Below are 16,718 nucleotides of genomic sequence, written 5' to 3'. Positions count from 1 at the left end.
AAGGGTTCCAAAGAAGGCAATGGGGAGAAAAAAGATTCATTATATGATTTATATAGAAAATTAATAAAAGTGCATTATGTGCCTACGCATGACCAAAGACTATTTGACAGGATTTTTCAAAAAACATGGAGTTTTAGAAACAGTCTCAAATCGATTCATACCAAAAGCAGCCCTATTCCTCAGTTGCCAGGGGACACTTCATGTGCGTGTCCTTTAAGTGATAGGCTAACACCTATCAATAATGTGAACAACTTACCTTCTCTCTATATATTTCAGGTGATTTCAAATAGGTAGCATTTAGTTTCCCAAATGTAAATATTTGCTTCAGACATGTATGCTTTTTTCCTACAATTCCTTTGTCATGACAGATCAATTTTCCTTCTTATAAGGCCACTTTGGACTAAACTAGTTTTGCCAGTTAAATCAGACTGCATTTATTAGTATCTTCTCAGATGAGCAAAAATTAAAATTAAACAGGGAATTTTTTTATTATTTGAATGACATACCACTCTTCTCAATGTTTGCATTTAAATTGGACAGAATAATTTAGCACTGGCTTTTAATTTCAGAAGGGTTAATCACCCTAACAAAGGTCAATCAAACTTTAATCTTCAATAAAATTGCTGTAGCTCAATCACCTGCAGGACATTTATTATATTCCTATTTCCATGCAGTAGAATGCATTACTTTAGTCACACATCACTAATCTTTTCACTCTTTAAATTAGCACATTTACCATTAACATTTTACTAAAATTATGAATTTCATTGAAACTACAATGAGAGTTCATTTCTACACATTTCAAAAGATAATCCTGTTAAAAACCAGGCACATCTGCTATGACCCTTCTTTAATGCTCCTCGCTAATCCTCCCGGACCTTTGATACTCCAACTGAGTTTCAACAATACACAGTCTCAAATTTGGAAAATATTATGTGGCTTAGGTTAAAGTAACAATACTTTCTCTTAGCACTTAATCTTTTTCATTGTCTGCTGTTCTGCTGCCTATCTATTCGCAGCTAATCATAGGGTTTGCTAGACCCCTGCCCCCAAAAAAGTGATTTTGAAAAAGAATATTTGTATTGCAATAGAAACGCTACGTGAAGAAAGAAATTAGTTATTCTAAATGTTATGCATAACCTTGTGTGGCCCTTGGAAGCTTACTCTGTGGAGAACAGAATTCTCCTTTAAAAAGGATGCCCTACTATTAATAGAAAGCAGGCTTTGGTCTCCACTTTAGGCTTTTCCAAGGAATTGAATGTGATTGCATTTTACTTTAGAGATGATCAATGCTTCAATTTTAATAACATGCTTAAAGTAAAACCATTTTGCCTTCCCTGTAAACCTCAGTCTTTTCCCCAATAATGGAAAATGGAGTATATAACAAACAAAAGATTTCCTATAAGATTTTTTTTTAAATAAGTCATTTGACTAATGCTATTTTAAAACCCAATATTTTCAGGCTTTTATTTTCCAAATACTTTCATCATCGGGGATAAGATGGAGAGAAAAGGTAAAGACAAGCCATTGAAATTTAAGAGGACAACTAAACTTGCTTCCAAAATTGGGCTTTAAAGTTACTGTAATTGAGTCAAATAGTACTCGGTAAATAAAAATGACTCTCTCTGCTATGAGACAGTGACCTTGGAAACTTCTAAGATGTGTAAGAACTTTAACGTGCCACTACTTGCATTGCAACTGATTGGCTAGCTATAGCTATACTATTATTACAATAGTATTTGACAAACATAATTTAACAGTTCATTCCCTTCCTGGTTTTGCCTGTTTTCCCCTCACTTTCTCTTTTGACAACTATGGAGCAAATATAAGCATTCACATACTCCATCTGTCATCGGTAACATGTCGCAATGACTTTTTTGGTGGATTTTCCAAACTGCCGATGGACATCAAAGTAATATGAAAAAAAAATAGGCTGAAAAATTTAAATTATTAACAATGTCAAGAAGTAGAAGACATGTTTTATGTAGTTTCTCTGGGTCCATGAATAACTCGATTTGGACCTTGTCTTCTCTTTTCGGCACTATTAATTCTTAAAAGGAAATCATAGCTACTGGACGACGATGCATTGTTACTTCCTCAGATAAACAGAAGTACACCGAAAAGAAAATAGTATTTTTCTAAGAGTTAAACCTTGCCTGGTTTAGCTGAATAAACATACTACTGAAAAAATCAATAGATAGATAGGGACCAGAAATGACTCTCAATTTAGAACACAAATATGGAAATGATAAATGTTTTCTTTTTCATATTTTCACATTTATTTTTCGAACATTTCCAATTCTTTCAGAGTTTGCCATGAATTCAGACATTCTGGAGCTTCCTGAAATGAAATCTGCCTCAATCAGAGAAGAAAAAGTGGAAATAAAAAGCCCGGAGAGCAAGTGAAATTCTGAAAGAAGCATACCTTTGGTTGAAGGAGTTCAGCGTTTCTCATTTTGTCTCCTTAGCTCTGCTGCTCAACCAGCGCAAGAGTCGACTCTGCAATGCTTGTGATCTGTGTGACAATGCCATCGTTCGGCTGGCAAATTTTTCGATTAAACTTCTCAGACGTGGTAGCAACTTTGTTAATTATGATATTAGCCAGCTGGCGGGTACGATCAATCACCCACTGTAAGAAAGCCAGACAACCAGACATCTAATCATTGCAACCAGAGCAGATAAATTTTGTTCCTTTCTTATACGTGTCACAGATTCTATCCCTTCTGACCCTCTACCCAGCCATCGGCTTGTCAAATTTAGATTCAGCCTGCTTCCAGCTTCTCTTTATCCCTGCCTTAGATCTGAAACTCCTGGTTATCAGGAAGACAAGCGTCACCAGCTGTCTCGGAGCAGGAAGGCAATCAGGTGAATAGTACTTATTATCTTTCATTGCTTTCTGAGGAGTGACAAGATTGATTTGGGACCAGGAATACAACCATATCTCATGTACAGTTCCTAGGACTACCCATTCAGGCTGGTGTGTATGTGTGAAGGTGCTGTTGGTCATTTGAACACAAACCTGATTAAGAACACACATATTCCTCAAGTTCTGGAGTGACAATACAATTGTAAAATGGGCCCAACTTCATTTTTCTAAGTATATGCTGATTTCATTCCTAGTTATCCTTGTAAAATGATTTGGATAAGGTGGCTACATCGTTGCTTCTATATGCTGAATTAAGGTTATCTGGTAATAAAGGATTATTTTCCCCTCTGTTTTCATTTAATATGATAACCAACGGATTCCAACTAGTGAAACATATACATGCATATATATGTATATATATATGTATATATATATACATATACATACATGTACATATACACATATAATTTAAATAAAACAACTAAATTAAGAATGACTAACTTGGTTGTAACTACTTAAATTTTGATAGTTTAAAAAAAACTTTACTCAGAGCAGTCTTTTCTCAATGCTTCAGATTTCATCTGGGGTTGTTCTGTACACTAATAGAATCCTTAAAACCCTTAAAAGATAAACATATTAAACATACATAAACACTTTTAATATATGTAAGGATATTTATACCTACAACTTTAATATGTTTATCTTTTAAGGATTGTCTTACATTAGGATACAAAACAACCCCATATCAAATTTGAAACATTTAGAGAAAAGAGTTCTCTGAATAAAGGATTTTTTTTTTCCCAATTGATTTTCGAAATTTGGGGTATAACTGAGTTGGTCAATCTATAATTTGGTTGTAATATTTATCCATATACATATGATGCAGTAAATATAAATCATATACATGTACATATAATATATATTTAAATGTAAATTATAAATATGACACTGTGGTATCAGTGAAGTAAAATTAAAGGTTAGAAATCAGATTCAATTAATAGAGATACAAAATTCAATATATCAAAAATTAAACATAATGATGACTAGTCCAGAAACATTTCCAAGCATGATGAACATTTTTTGATGAGAAGCTAAAGCACTTAATAATTTCCTTTTAAAATACCACTTTGTACTATGATATCTGATTTAAATTAAATACATATTATTAGGACCCAAGGGAGCAACATTCTCACCTATAAGCATAAAAATGATGGGTACATTGCACTACACCAATTACAGCAGTATTAAATGTAATGAGTAGATTATCATTTGAATTAATGTTTTATTTTAATATGACTCACCTTGACTGACTATACCAAAGTGTAGGGGCCTCTCCATTCCTCTTTTCTAATACATCAGAAGTTTCTGAGATGCTTTTTGTTAGCATTAGGAGGAACAAGTGACCTGATTCAGGCTCATAGGATACAAATGCAGGTATATTTTGAGGGGTGGAAGGTGGTGACTCTTGGATGGCATGGATTTTGAAGGAAATGGGGATGAGATAAAGAAACTGGCAGGTGTCAAAATGTCAAGCACTCAATAAACATCATTGATTGACTGAAGGGAAAGGAAACAAGAAAGCTGGTAGCAGTAACTGCACCATGGGCTGTGTCACTGTTAGCCACCAATAAATACTTGCAACAAAGAAGAGTCATTTGACATTTTGCCAAGAGCCAAGATCTCCCCAGTCAATACACACCTCAGGGACGAAATGTTTACCTGTTTAAAGTCCCTTACAGAAGCTCTAGCATTAATAAAGGTTTCAAGATTAATAACAGAAAAAGTACTAGTTTGAGGCTTCAGAAGGCAAAAGGAGGCTTTCCTGGGACATAAAATAGTATAAATAGTTTGGTCTGATATGCAAAATGATCAGTAATTCCATAAACGTTTAGTCAGAAAACATTCCCTTTTAGTCCACTCTTCCATAGGGTAAAACTAAATCATATAAAAATAAGCTCTTCAGGGCGTTGTGTTATTGAAATATGTAATATAGTTGGCCTTAGTTGACTTTATCTCACACTACAGAGTGAAGGAGACACAGGAGCCGCCCAAGTGAAGAAGAACAAAGCATTCCCTATTTAGCATCTAGATTATGTTTGATTGAAACAAAAATTAGCTTCAGGCATTTCTTATACAAAAAATGACAGTATAATAACCTAACAAAATGCATTTTCTGTATTAAATCACAGTTTTAAGCATGACAAACTACATAATCATTAAAGAAAACATGGTGAAGGAACACATGGCATGAGAACTATGCATTTTGTATTTGAGTTAGATAAAATAAACTCTATAAAAATCTGATTTTTATCCTGGTGGGAAATTTTCTCTTCCATGTAATAAGAAAGGGCACAACCCTGAGGAAAAACCAACAGGTGCCCAAAACCAACAGGTAACTCCATAGGAAGAGTCAGAGAAATCGGAGGTAGAGCAGGCATGCCTTGGGCAATTGGCTCGGACCCTAAACCAAGCACAAGAACTCAGCATGAAACAAAGTCCCACCAGCTGGGCAAGTAGACCAGTGGGCAGCAGTGTGTGAGACAAGGAAGCTTTGGCCACTACCTCTGTTCCCAAGTCAGTATTTATAGGGCACCCACTGTGTCCAGGGCATTGTGCTAAGTCCCTGAGAAAGTGCAATAGAGCTCATTCAGGCTGACAGCTTGCCCTAAAGGGCTCACATATTAATTAATATTGCTTACACCCAACGAGGGAGGACCAGTTCTGCTTATGAGAAGAATGTTGCCGGTGGAATGGAAACAAAGAAAAATGAGACCATCTGAGAAGAGGAAGGAGGACACTATAATGGCTCTTCTAGTCCCTATACCATCCTTCAACTTGCATTTTCTCCAGATCAGCTGAGAAAACAAGCTTTCCACTTAACTCTCCTTATTCTCCAAGCAGAATACTTTCTACTTATTCTGGGCTGTTGGCAGAGAGAGAGAAGATTCTCCTAAAACTTCTCTTTCTAAAAATAGGCCATTCAGAGCCCAGGCAATAATTCCATCTGGTTTAATCTTGTTTGAGTAAATACTGCCCAGAATATACAGAGATTTATGAGGGAGAAGGAAGGGAGGGACATGGGAGGGACACTTCCTATGGAATGGATACATCAATTTAGTCCAAGCACACTCAGAAATGGGTTAGGCTTGATGTTCTGGAAATATTTTCCTTAATGAAGCAAAGGGCAGACTGTGGAACTGTTAGTATTATTGTATAAAGTCAGCCCAAGTATGGGATGCTTTCGTCACTTGAACAAAGAAAAAAGTCATCTACATCTTCACTGTAATTCCCGAATTGCAAAGCTGTTGAAGTGCTTTGCTTCTGTTAGTGCAGGAGGCAGAGATCTAAAAAATGCCTAGGTAAAGACAACCATTCAGTTTTCTTTACTCAAAATATTGTAACCTTCTCTTCGTTTAAGGCTCTATTTTTAGAAACTTTTCCCTTTATTGATTTTACTTACATATTTCCATAAAGTAAAAATGGTCCTTTTCCCCATCTTGGAACAGTAAAGATGTTCTCCTTTAAAAGGAACACAAACAGACATAGAAAGGCCACAGAATGTAAATCTCCCTCACAAAACTCTTCCGTTAATTTAGAACATCATCAAATAGCAATCTGTGTTTCTTGGAGAAGATAGCAGCTCATTCTCTACATGTGTTAAATGTTCTATTTTTCCTGAACAAATATTACAATGAAATGAATTATTGTAATGAATCAGAAGAGGTGAACTCTAGCAAATTTAGAGAGGGGGACAAACAACAGGTTACAGAACTGAGCCAGAGAGCACCCCAAAAATATACCAAGGTGCTCAATCATGATCATATTTCATTTTCATTCATGAGTGAAATTTACATTGTTAATCTTGAAACAAGTGTGCATATTCATAGAGAAGGCTTAATCTAAAATGTTTTCCTATGTTGAGATTAATTGGTCAAGAGAACTCAAATTACTAATTAAGCAAAATAAATAGCACTGCAGGGTAAATGGAAAAAATTATGACTCTAAAATGATTATCAAAGCATTGTCAAAAAACAAATACACAATTGGAATTTTTTAGTATAGCAGCAATTAGAGCCTCTGTCCACTCTTGAAATTTCATGTGCAGTTCTTGCATAATCAGTTCTTTTTCACTAACAGGAAAATAAAAATAAGTAATAGTAAAAATACACAGTAAATATGACTAAAGCTAATAAAGTATAGAAAGTTTTCTTGTAGTAAAGTGAGATTACCCTACTCATCATCATCATTGGTATTTATTGAGCACTTAATGTACTAAACATTTGGGAGAATACAACAGAGTTGGTAGACACGTTCCCTGCCCATATCATATTTAGGAACTCAATCTACCCCAAACCACCAAATTACAAATTTATAATATTCATAAAGTTCCTTTCATTTTGATTGGGTAGAATTGATGCTATCTCATTAGTCAGGAATAACATTCAAAGTAACTGTGTGACAAGTTTTGGAAATGCCATCACTAAAAGGGTGATTCAATTAGACAATGGCATGTAGTACACTTGGGATCTGAAACAAGGTACACCAACACAGGATGGGGAAAGATGGACTAAATAGTAAGGACAGTAGAAATAGACAAACAGTAAACAAAATGCTGAATGCTAGTCATTAATCAAATGCTATTATGAAAAAAATACAATACTGGGATGCATCAGTCAAAACATGAGGAGGAAGAACCTGGAAATATCATTCTGTTTGTCTCTTAATCAGACCTTAATGGAATTGTGTTTGGTTTTGCTCATCACATTTTTAAAAGGGTGCACAGACATGAGATTATTTAAACAAGAGCAACAAAGGTTGCTGAGGTTCTGTGGGGAGAGGTTAAAAGAAGTGGAGTTTTTTTTACACTGGAGAAAAATGGACATAATAAGGGAGCTTAATAGCTAATCAGCCATTCAATGAGGACAACCAAAAGGAAATGGTCTAAACCGGCATCAAAGAAAGAATTTCATGAAATGTAAGGAAGAACTACTAGATGGTTAAGATATCACAATGGATGACAAAAAGGATGCTTGGAATTGCTACCTGTGGAAAACTGTTCTAAGTGTCAAAGTAGACACAAGGTAATCAGGTTGGACCCATTCCCTGTCTCACATGGGATTTGAAGTCTTAAGCAGGAGAGAAGAGTCTTAAACAGGAATTAATTACATGCCATAGATTCTGCTTGAGTAATTCACTCACAGACTGAAAGCAGGGGGGTAACTTGTAACTGTTCGAGGATTGGATGGTATGCATAATTACATTTTTGAGCCGCAAACAGGAAGTGGTGGTAGGGAAGGCAAACTGTGGTGAATGGTTTTCCATAAGCACATATATAGTGCCCTAGGCTCTCTTGTACTAGAGTTGTAGAGGTTACACCCTACAAGACCAAATGTGTATTGTAGCAAAGGAAAGAAAAGGATGCATTGTTCCTGCCTTTAAACTATGTGTAGAGAAACTACTACTCTAACACAAACTCAGCAATTTGCACGGCAGTGCCATTTTGAGAGGGAGTTCAGAAAGCTGCTGCTATGCACTAAATATATCATTCTTGGGCCTTTAATAGTAATAATAATAATAATAATTGTATTTGTTAGGCGCTTACTATGTGCCGACCACTTTTCTAAGCGCTGGGGTAGATACAAGGTAATCAGGCTGTCCCATGTAGGGCTCACAGTCTTAATCCCTATTTTATAGATGAGGTAACTGAGGCACAGAGAAGTTAAGTGGCTTGCACAAGGTCACACAGCAGACAAGTGAGGGCACTGGGACTAGAACCCACATCCTGTGACTCCTAAGCCCATGCTCTTTCCACTAAGCCATGCTACTTCTCTTTACAGTTTCTTCTATCATCATGTATCTGTTGCCATTCCTTCCTCTCTACTTTATTCTTAGATTGTGAGTTCTTAGAAGGCCAGGGTCTGTGTCTAATTCTCATTTGCGTATTTTTCCCAGTGTTTTCCACACAGTAAGCACTTAATAAATACTATTACTGCTTTTATTACAACCATTGGCATTTTCACCCCTACTCTTGTTGCCATGTTATAGTACAATTTGGTTGCAAACTTCTAGAGGGCAGGGGGCATTTATGCTTTTTATTTTTTTTTCTTATTTATTGAAGGTTTACTGTATGCACAGCATTGTAATAAGCATTTGGAAGAGTTGGTAGCTCCACACTCTGCCCACAAGGAGCTTACAGTCTAGAGGGGGAGATAGACATTAATATAAATAATTTCCATTATATGCTCCCACACATGTGTTGAATCAATACTAATGATGATTACAATGATTCAGAACTGCTGGGCTGAGGTAATAATAATAATTATTATTATTATTATTATTATGGTATATGTTAAGTGCTTACTATGTGCCAGACACTGTACTAAGTGCAGGGGTGGATACAAGCAAACAGGGTTGGGCACACTGTCCCTGTCACACATAGGGTTTACAGCCTCAATCCCCATTTTACAGATGAGGTAACTGAGGCACAAAGAAGTGAAGTGATTTGCCCAAAGTCACATAGAAAATAACAGGCAGAGTCAGAATTCAAACCCATGACCTGAACTCCCACCTGCCATTAGTGAACCTGTGGGAAATGAGCACCTGATGGATGGAAGCAAACAGGGTTGGCATAAGAAGCAGCGTGGCTCAATGGAAAGAGCTTGGGCTTTGGAGTCAGAGGTCATGGGTTCAAATTCCGGCTCCACCAATTGTCAGCTGTGTGACTTTGGGCAAGTTACTTCACTTCTCTGGGACTCAGTTCCCTCATCTGGAAAATGGGGATTAAGACTGTGAGCCCACCGTGGGGCAACCGGATCACTTTGTAACATCCCCAGTGCTTAGAACAGTGCTTTGCACATAGTAAGCACTTAATAAATGCCATCATTATTATAATTCTTTCTATGGACATCAGCCTGATCCAATCAACAGGTGTTACTGGTTGGGTCCATGCCCTTTCCCGGGATTCAAATATTTTGAAAGGTTATGCTAAGTCTTCCATCACCAAAACAGTACCCAGGCAGAGTCAGACCCGATCACTTCAAGGCACTTGCTGCCTACTTAAGATTGCCCAGACAAGTCCAGATAAACAAGTAAAATCCATATGACTTCCAGGGCTGGGGAACCTTTGGCCTCGGGAGCTACTACCCAGTAATTCTTCACATGTTGAGATTATTCAATTCAGTGACTGAATCACTTACACAGTCACGAAATTGGAAAGGACTTTTTCTCTCTGCTTCTGTAGTGGGTGGTTCCATGTGCCATCTGGAAGGAAGGACCTCACTGTATAAAAATGGCTAAGGAATATTTTAGAAGATTTGTGGAGAATGTGTTTTTAACCTGACTTTGTTTGAGATAGACCAATTTCCACAATGTCATTTCCCACTGGGAGTATTCAAATGTGCAGGGAGGTAACTAACAGAATCAATTTTGCTCAGAAAAAATAATGGTAATGTTTTGAGTTGCTAAATTCCAGGGGGCTTGCTGTAGCACCTCTCTTTCTGGAGACATTTAAAATCAGAAAAAGACATCAATCCACAGATGACGGTTTTAGGTTGTTACGGCCCAGAGGCAGCAGGAAGAATTAGATAATGTTCGAAGATCCTCAGAGTCCCTCATTTCACATAAAAAAGAGAGACAAACAGTTACACAATATCTCCAGATTTCTATAAATTTCAAAGCAGGCATTTTGTAAAGTACAGCCAGGATTCAAATTTGATCTCTATCAAATTTTACCTCTACTTACGTTTTTTTGAATCAAAAAGTGACTTTTGACAACGCCATAAAAATCAGTAAGTGACTATGGCATATGCATTTGTACATGACAGATATTTCGGAAAACAGTAATCATCCTATCACAATAATCCTCCTCTTGGGGAAAGACCTTTTGATAACTCTCTCGAGGGTCCCTTGCTGTTATGAATCATCAATTCTTTGCTCAGTTTAAAAGTGTCTGACAGCTTTAGTTTTAACAGCGCAGGAGGGTGACACAAACACTGATAAGGTAGAAATGAATTAAAGCCTACACTAAATAGCAAATTTTCTAGAGGGAAAAACTCAAGTCTAAGCTAAAATATGGGATGAACAGCAGTACATCTCTTCATTTGTCATCACAAAAAAGGAGGAAAGAAAAATAAAATCTTAGTTTGCTCTCATCCCTGAAATACTACAGAGCTGTGAAATATGTTAACTTTATGTGAATGGGGAGAAACTGCAACTCTTAGAATTTACCTGACAACCTAAAGATGTATTAATATCCAGGAAAAGCTTCCAGTTATACAGCTGGGTCTTTCAGTGAGACTTCAGGTGAATTTTTAATATTAATGTCGGACTTTTCCAGAATTGTGAAAGGCATTAGCTTTCTCCTCTTCAGGAGTTCAATTCTTGAGATTAGTAGAAGATGAAAGGTTCTCATTCAATTTCTGAAAGCTGATGACATTTTGAAAAACTATTAAGGGCCAAATAGAAGCAAGCATGATGGATCCTTTTCATACTGATACATACTGATTTCCTCATCTCTATTTGGAAATTTGGGGAAACAACTTTGTGACATTAAAGAGAAGCACCCCAAAGAGGAGGAAAGTAAAATGGAAAGATTCACATGTAAAATGAGAGCCCAAGCTAGACTTAGGAAGATTCTGCAATAGGGTGAAAGATAAAACAGATGAAATACACAGCTAAGATCAAAGAGTTCCATCAATTCATTCTGAGAGTCAAAATCCAGCTGAGCATAGGAGCCCTGTCTGCATAATAAGAAAGGTTGACTAAAACATAAGGATTAAACAGATGAGCTGTCTCCTGTGAACGTACAGCAGAGAGGTCCTGCTGAGCCACTTGTAAAGACACTTTGGAATTGTACACCTGCTCCTCCACAGTCAAACCTACAGGAGGCCAGTCTGGCAGAATAAATTCCTCTAATGGACAAAATAGCAATCTTTAAAAGAAGAGTCTATATCCTCAATGTGGGTCTTTTATTTATGGAGGCATTTTTGCCCAGGACAATGACAAATCCATAAAATGGCTCCATTCTGTTTTTTAGAATTTTGTTTACCCGGGGCATTCATGAAGGAAAACATGTATCATCACACTGCTATCTTAGAATGGAAACAAAAGCAAATAGGTCTAATAGTTTCCAAAAGGGCTGATTGTTATTCTCTGTTTTAAATGATCTCATTAATAAGTTTTTATTTAAATAAATATTGGTAATACTACCATTCATGAATTTGGTAAATATTTATTCCTCCATGGCTGCTGCTAATATTATTGGCACCAGACTTATTTTCTTTCCGTAGCAGGGTCTATTTCTCCTTTGCTGACAGAATTTGTAGTAGTAGCAGCAATAATTGTTGTATTTAAGTACATGTTTTTGAAAACACAATGAATTGTTACATAATACCATTGCATAACACTTTATTTTTTAAAAGTAGAATCGCACAGCTAATTTTATAAAATATTTTCCCAAAGGATCATTTAAGACCTGCATGTTCAAATACCAAATTTACTTTTGGAGGATAACTGACCTACTAGGAATTTTCAAAATGTATGTTATCCCCAGACAGTGCCATTTTGTACAGGAAACTATTTTACTACTGAAACCACCCCCACAACACACACACAGAGATATATATATATATATACGCACACACACATTTTCAACATATTGGGCCTGATCCTCCCACTGAAGCTGGAACAAATGACTCCTGCTTACAATTCTTATCTGCTTTAGGTCAAAAATGTGTCTCTACTCCTTGTGATAAGGCTGTTCGTTTCCTCAACTCTCAAAGTCTGAGAAAGTTAATGTACTTCAAAATAACAAGCATCACTTTGTACTTTCCAAACCAATCCTGTTGATTCAAATATCCTTGAAAGATATTCCAAAGGGATTATAATCCTCATTTGCAAAAGAAATAGTGAGCTTTAACAAATGTCATGCCATGATTCAGTGGCAGAGCTGGGGATAAAATTCAGAATTCCTGATTCCCAATCATTTTCTACTCTGGAACCAACAATATCACTCCCACCAAATCAGAAGTCTCTAATCTACAAATCTGCATTTTTCTCTATTTATCAATGTGCCGTTGAGCTTCATTCCATTAGGCAATAATGTTTTCCCATACTAAATTAGATTCCAATTCTTCCCCTGGCCTGGAAGCTCCTTGTTGTATTGTACTCTCCTAAGTGTTTAGTACAAGGTCTGCACACATGAAGTACTCAATAAATGTCATTGATTGATTTGATTGATTTTATGCTTGTAATTTATTTATAAGTTGCACTAACAATCGGCCCTTAAGTGTTGTTTTCAGTAACATTTTTTATTCTTATTTTAGTTGACAGGACAGTCCCTTCCTAGATCTATGCAGGTCTAATACATTTGGTTTCCAGGCTCTCTGCTGCCTGCGGATACAAGCCCTGTGATTTGTTCATCATGAATATATAATCAAATGCAGTTAGATAAGTCCAAAAAGGCTGATTTAAGAATCTTCTACCAACCACATAAATTTTCTGGAAAGAAACATTTTTTATAATAGGTAAAATGAATTATTAAACACTAGTCTGCTAAAAGTAAGGCATGTTTTGTATACATCAACAAATTTTCAAAGTATACATTATTCAATCGTTCCACTCATAGTTTTGTTACACTATGTGCAGGATGTCATCAACACGACTGTAAACTCCTTAAGGGCAAGGATTGTGCCTACTAACTGTATTCGTATTAATAACAATAAGAACAATGATGGTATTTGTTTAGCGCTTATGTGCCAAGCTCTATTCTAAGTGCTGTGGTAGATACACGGTAATCATGTTGTCCCACCTGGGGCTCACAATCTTAATCCCCATTTTACAGATGAGGGAACTCAGGCATAGAGAAGTGAAGTGATTTGCCCAAAGTCATACAGCTGACAAGTGGTGGAGCCAACATTGGAACCCATGACCCAAGCCTGGGTTCTTTACACTGAACCACACTGCCTTGGGTTCTATTTCTGGTCCTGCTTCTTCCTAGGGCAGGGAGGCTTCAGTGTTCACTACGGTGCTCTGCACACAGTGAGTGCTCAAGAAGTACCACTAACCGATAGGCCGGCTGGCTCCTCGTCTGGAGCCTGAACTCCCCGGGGATGAACGAAGCTTCCCCATCAGGCGGCACTGATAAGAGGAGGCTGAGAGTGCAGCTGAGGGAGCCATTAGTTGAAGTCCCGCAGGACTCCACACAACCACACAGAAAAAGCACTCAATAAATACCATTGATTGAATAATTTCCGTATAAAATAGAATAATAGTCATCACAGGTCATTTTCTCTTCAAGTCTCAGGATTCACTTATAACTTTAAGAAGTTAAACAAAATGAGTTTAATGGGTTGCCTACTCTTCTCTAAATGCCATCATAATTATGCCTGACTCAAAATCATTTTTGATAACCACTGAGACTAATATTGGGCTCAATAAATTATTCTAAAAATTACAGTCTGGATTGATAAGGTAGAAACAGTCTCTTTATAAATTGGAAGGTCCTTGTCATCTTTAATGACCTTTAAAAACCATCAAATAATTTTGTTCAATCTTTCTTTAAGAAGAATCATATGAAAGGTATTTTGAGTTAGATTTCATGCTTGGATGCCAATTTGCAACCAAGATCTCGTTTGGCCACCCTATTTACTGTTTTAGAAATTACAGTTGCATTGCTTTATAAGATTCTAAGCAGAGTAAAATAACAAGACATCACAAAATATGAGTTGACGTATTTCTGTTTGATGATACATTAACAAATACTGAGGCTCTACTGAATTTGAGAAAATGTTAACTTTAGACAAAGTATGTCAAATATTCTCTGATTACATCAAATATTCTCCAAGGGCTCTGTTAATTCTTAGTCCACAGAGTAACCCTGCTTTTGAAAAAGAAAAGGAAACCTGAACTTGCTCTCTTTTTATTATTAGTTATATATCCAGTGTACTGGGAATATAGTGGAAAAACTACAGGGAACATTGAAGCTCAGTTCTTATAGCACACACACATCCAAGCTTTCTTTCCTAACTCAATTAAGGGTATAGAAACAACATTCTCCATCTTCAGGGGAAATGTTACATCTGTCTCTTTTAAAGAATAGTTTCCAAAGGAAATCCATTTGCCGAACTTCTGCCATTAAATTTTACATGAAAATATTATAACTGTACCAGATGCAATACAATTAGTATTGTACAATGCATATGTACTAAGAGCTTGGGAGTGTATAATACAATGGAGTTGGTCGACATGATTCCTGACCTCAAGGAGCTTACCGTCTAGATGGGGAGACAGACATCAAAGAACAGATCCAGGAAGAGGCAGAATATAGGGATATGTATGTAATTGCAGTGGGGCTGGAGGTGTGGAGAGTAGCAAGGAGCTTTCGACAAATAGACCCAAGATTATTCAATCGTATTTATTGAGCGCTTACTGTGTGCAGAGCACTGTTCTAAACGCTTGGGAAGTACAAGTCGGCAACCGAAGTACAAGTTGGCAACTGGAGTACAAGTTGGCAAGGCAGTTGAGAAGGGAGGGCATAAAGGGTAGGGATATAAGAGGTTAATCTGGAAAAGTTTTTTTGTGCAAATATGATTTTATCAGGACTTTCAACTACTCACTACTTACATTGCCTTCTAGAGTTTTTCTTCTGAAAATTACTTTATTTTGGAAGAAAACACAAATGTGTTTTCACATTTCCAGATGAAATTTTTAAAAAGAATCCCATTTTGCTCTAATGATGAGCAAGGTGAGGAAGGATTTCATATGCAAACCTTGTACTGAAAAGCCCCATTTCATCATCATGTCCTTTTGGAAAATGGTATGTTATTTGCACTGCCACTTTAGGTTCATCAAAAAAAAAACACTGAAATATAAGATTTTCTAGAAGCCCCACCTTCTCAATCCTGAAATAGAATCCACATTTTTTTTTCCAGAAACCTCCTCAGGAACACTGCTCCTTTCATTGATTTTGTTCTCTTCTGGTCTAATCTCATTTACTATAACTTTACCAAAAAAAGAAGCGTGTGTACAGAATAGGAACATTTTATGAAGGGACAAGTAAGATGTAAGCTAGAAATAACATGAATCGATCAAACTACTTTTATCCACCAGGTTACATATATTACAATGAGATACTTGAAAATTCAAACCCAATATGATAATTCTCAGTAAATTAACAAAAAGAGAAAATAACCATAGAATCAAAGGACTGATAAGATGCAGAGATCAGTGACTTCAGGCTTCCCTTCAACCACATTTTCTACATCCTTCTCAAAGATCATCAAGTACCTCAAATTCCCAACAGTTAGGAAGTGTTCCATTTGTCTAGAAAAGAGTCACCATTTGGCTTATAGTCACCAAGAGACTACTTAGTGTATAAGTGAAGGAAGATGAAAACAGTGGTGCAGGCAATATTACAGAACATAAATAGCACAAAATTATCTCTAAACCCTCCTAAACACTTATCAACTAGACCAAATTATTTAGAAGATAGAGAGCTGGTGTGCTTATTAAAAGAGGTCCAATCTAAACAGTCCCTACTACAGTGACAGGCTGTTGCCTAGATTGTTGATGATATACTTCCCCTCCAAATCACCCCTTCCCCCATCATCCAAGTACCGTTTTTATCCACTTAAACTCTGTGGTTTGAGGTTGTTGAATTTGTAATTTAGTGTTGTTTTGCCCAGCGCTTAGAACAGTGCTTTGCACACAGTAAGCACTTAAATGCCATCATCATTATTATTATTTGCCAGTTCACTGTAAACTCTTTGAGGGCAGGGATTCTACTGTACTCCCTCAAGTGCTTAGTGCAGCATGGCCTAGTCGATAGAGGACAGTCCTAGGAGTCAGAGGAACT

The sequence above is a fragment of the Tachyglossus aculeatus genome, chromosome 14 (genome assembly GCF_015852505.1).
Source record: "Tachyglossus aculeatus isolate mTacAcu1 chromosome 14, mTacAcu1.pri, whole genome shotgun sequence".
In the NCBI taxonomy this organism is placed as follows: Eukaryota; Metazoa; Chordata; class Mammalia; order Monotremata; family Tachyglossidae; genus Tachyglossus; species Tachyglossus aculeatus.
The sequence above is the reverse complement of the archived record's forward strand: the minus strand, read 5'-3'. Positions refer to the sequence as shown.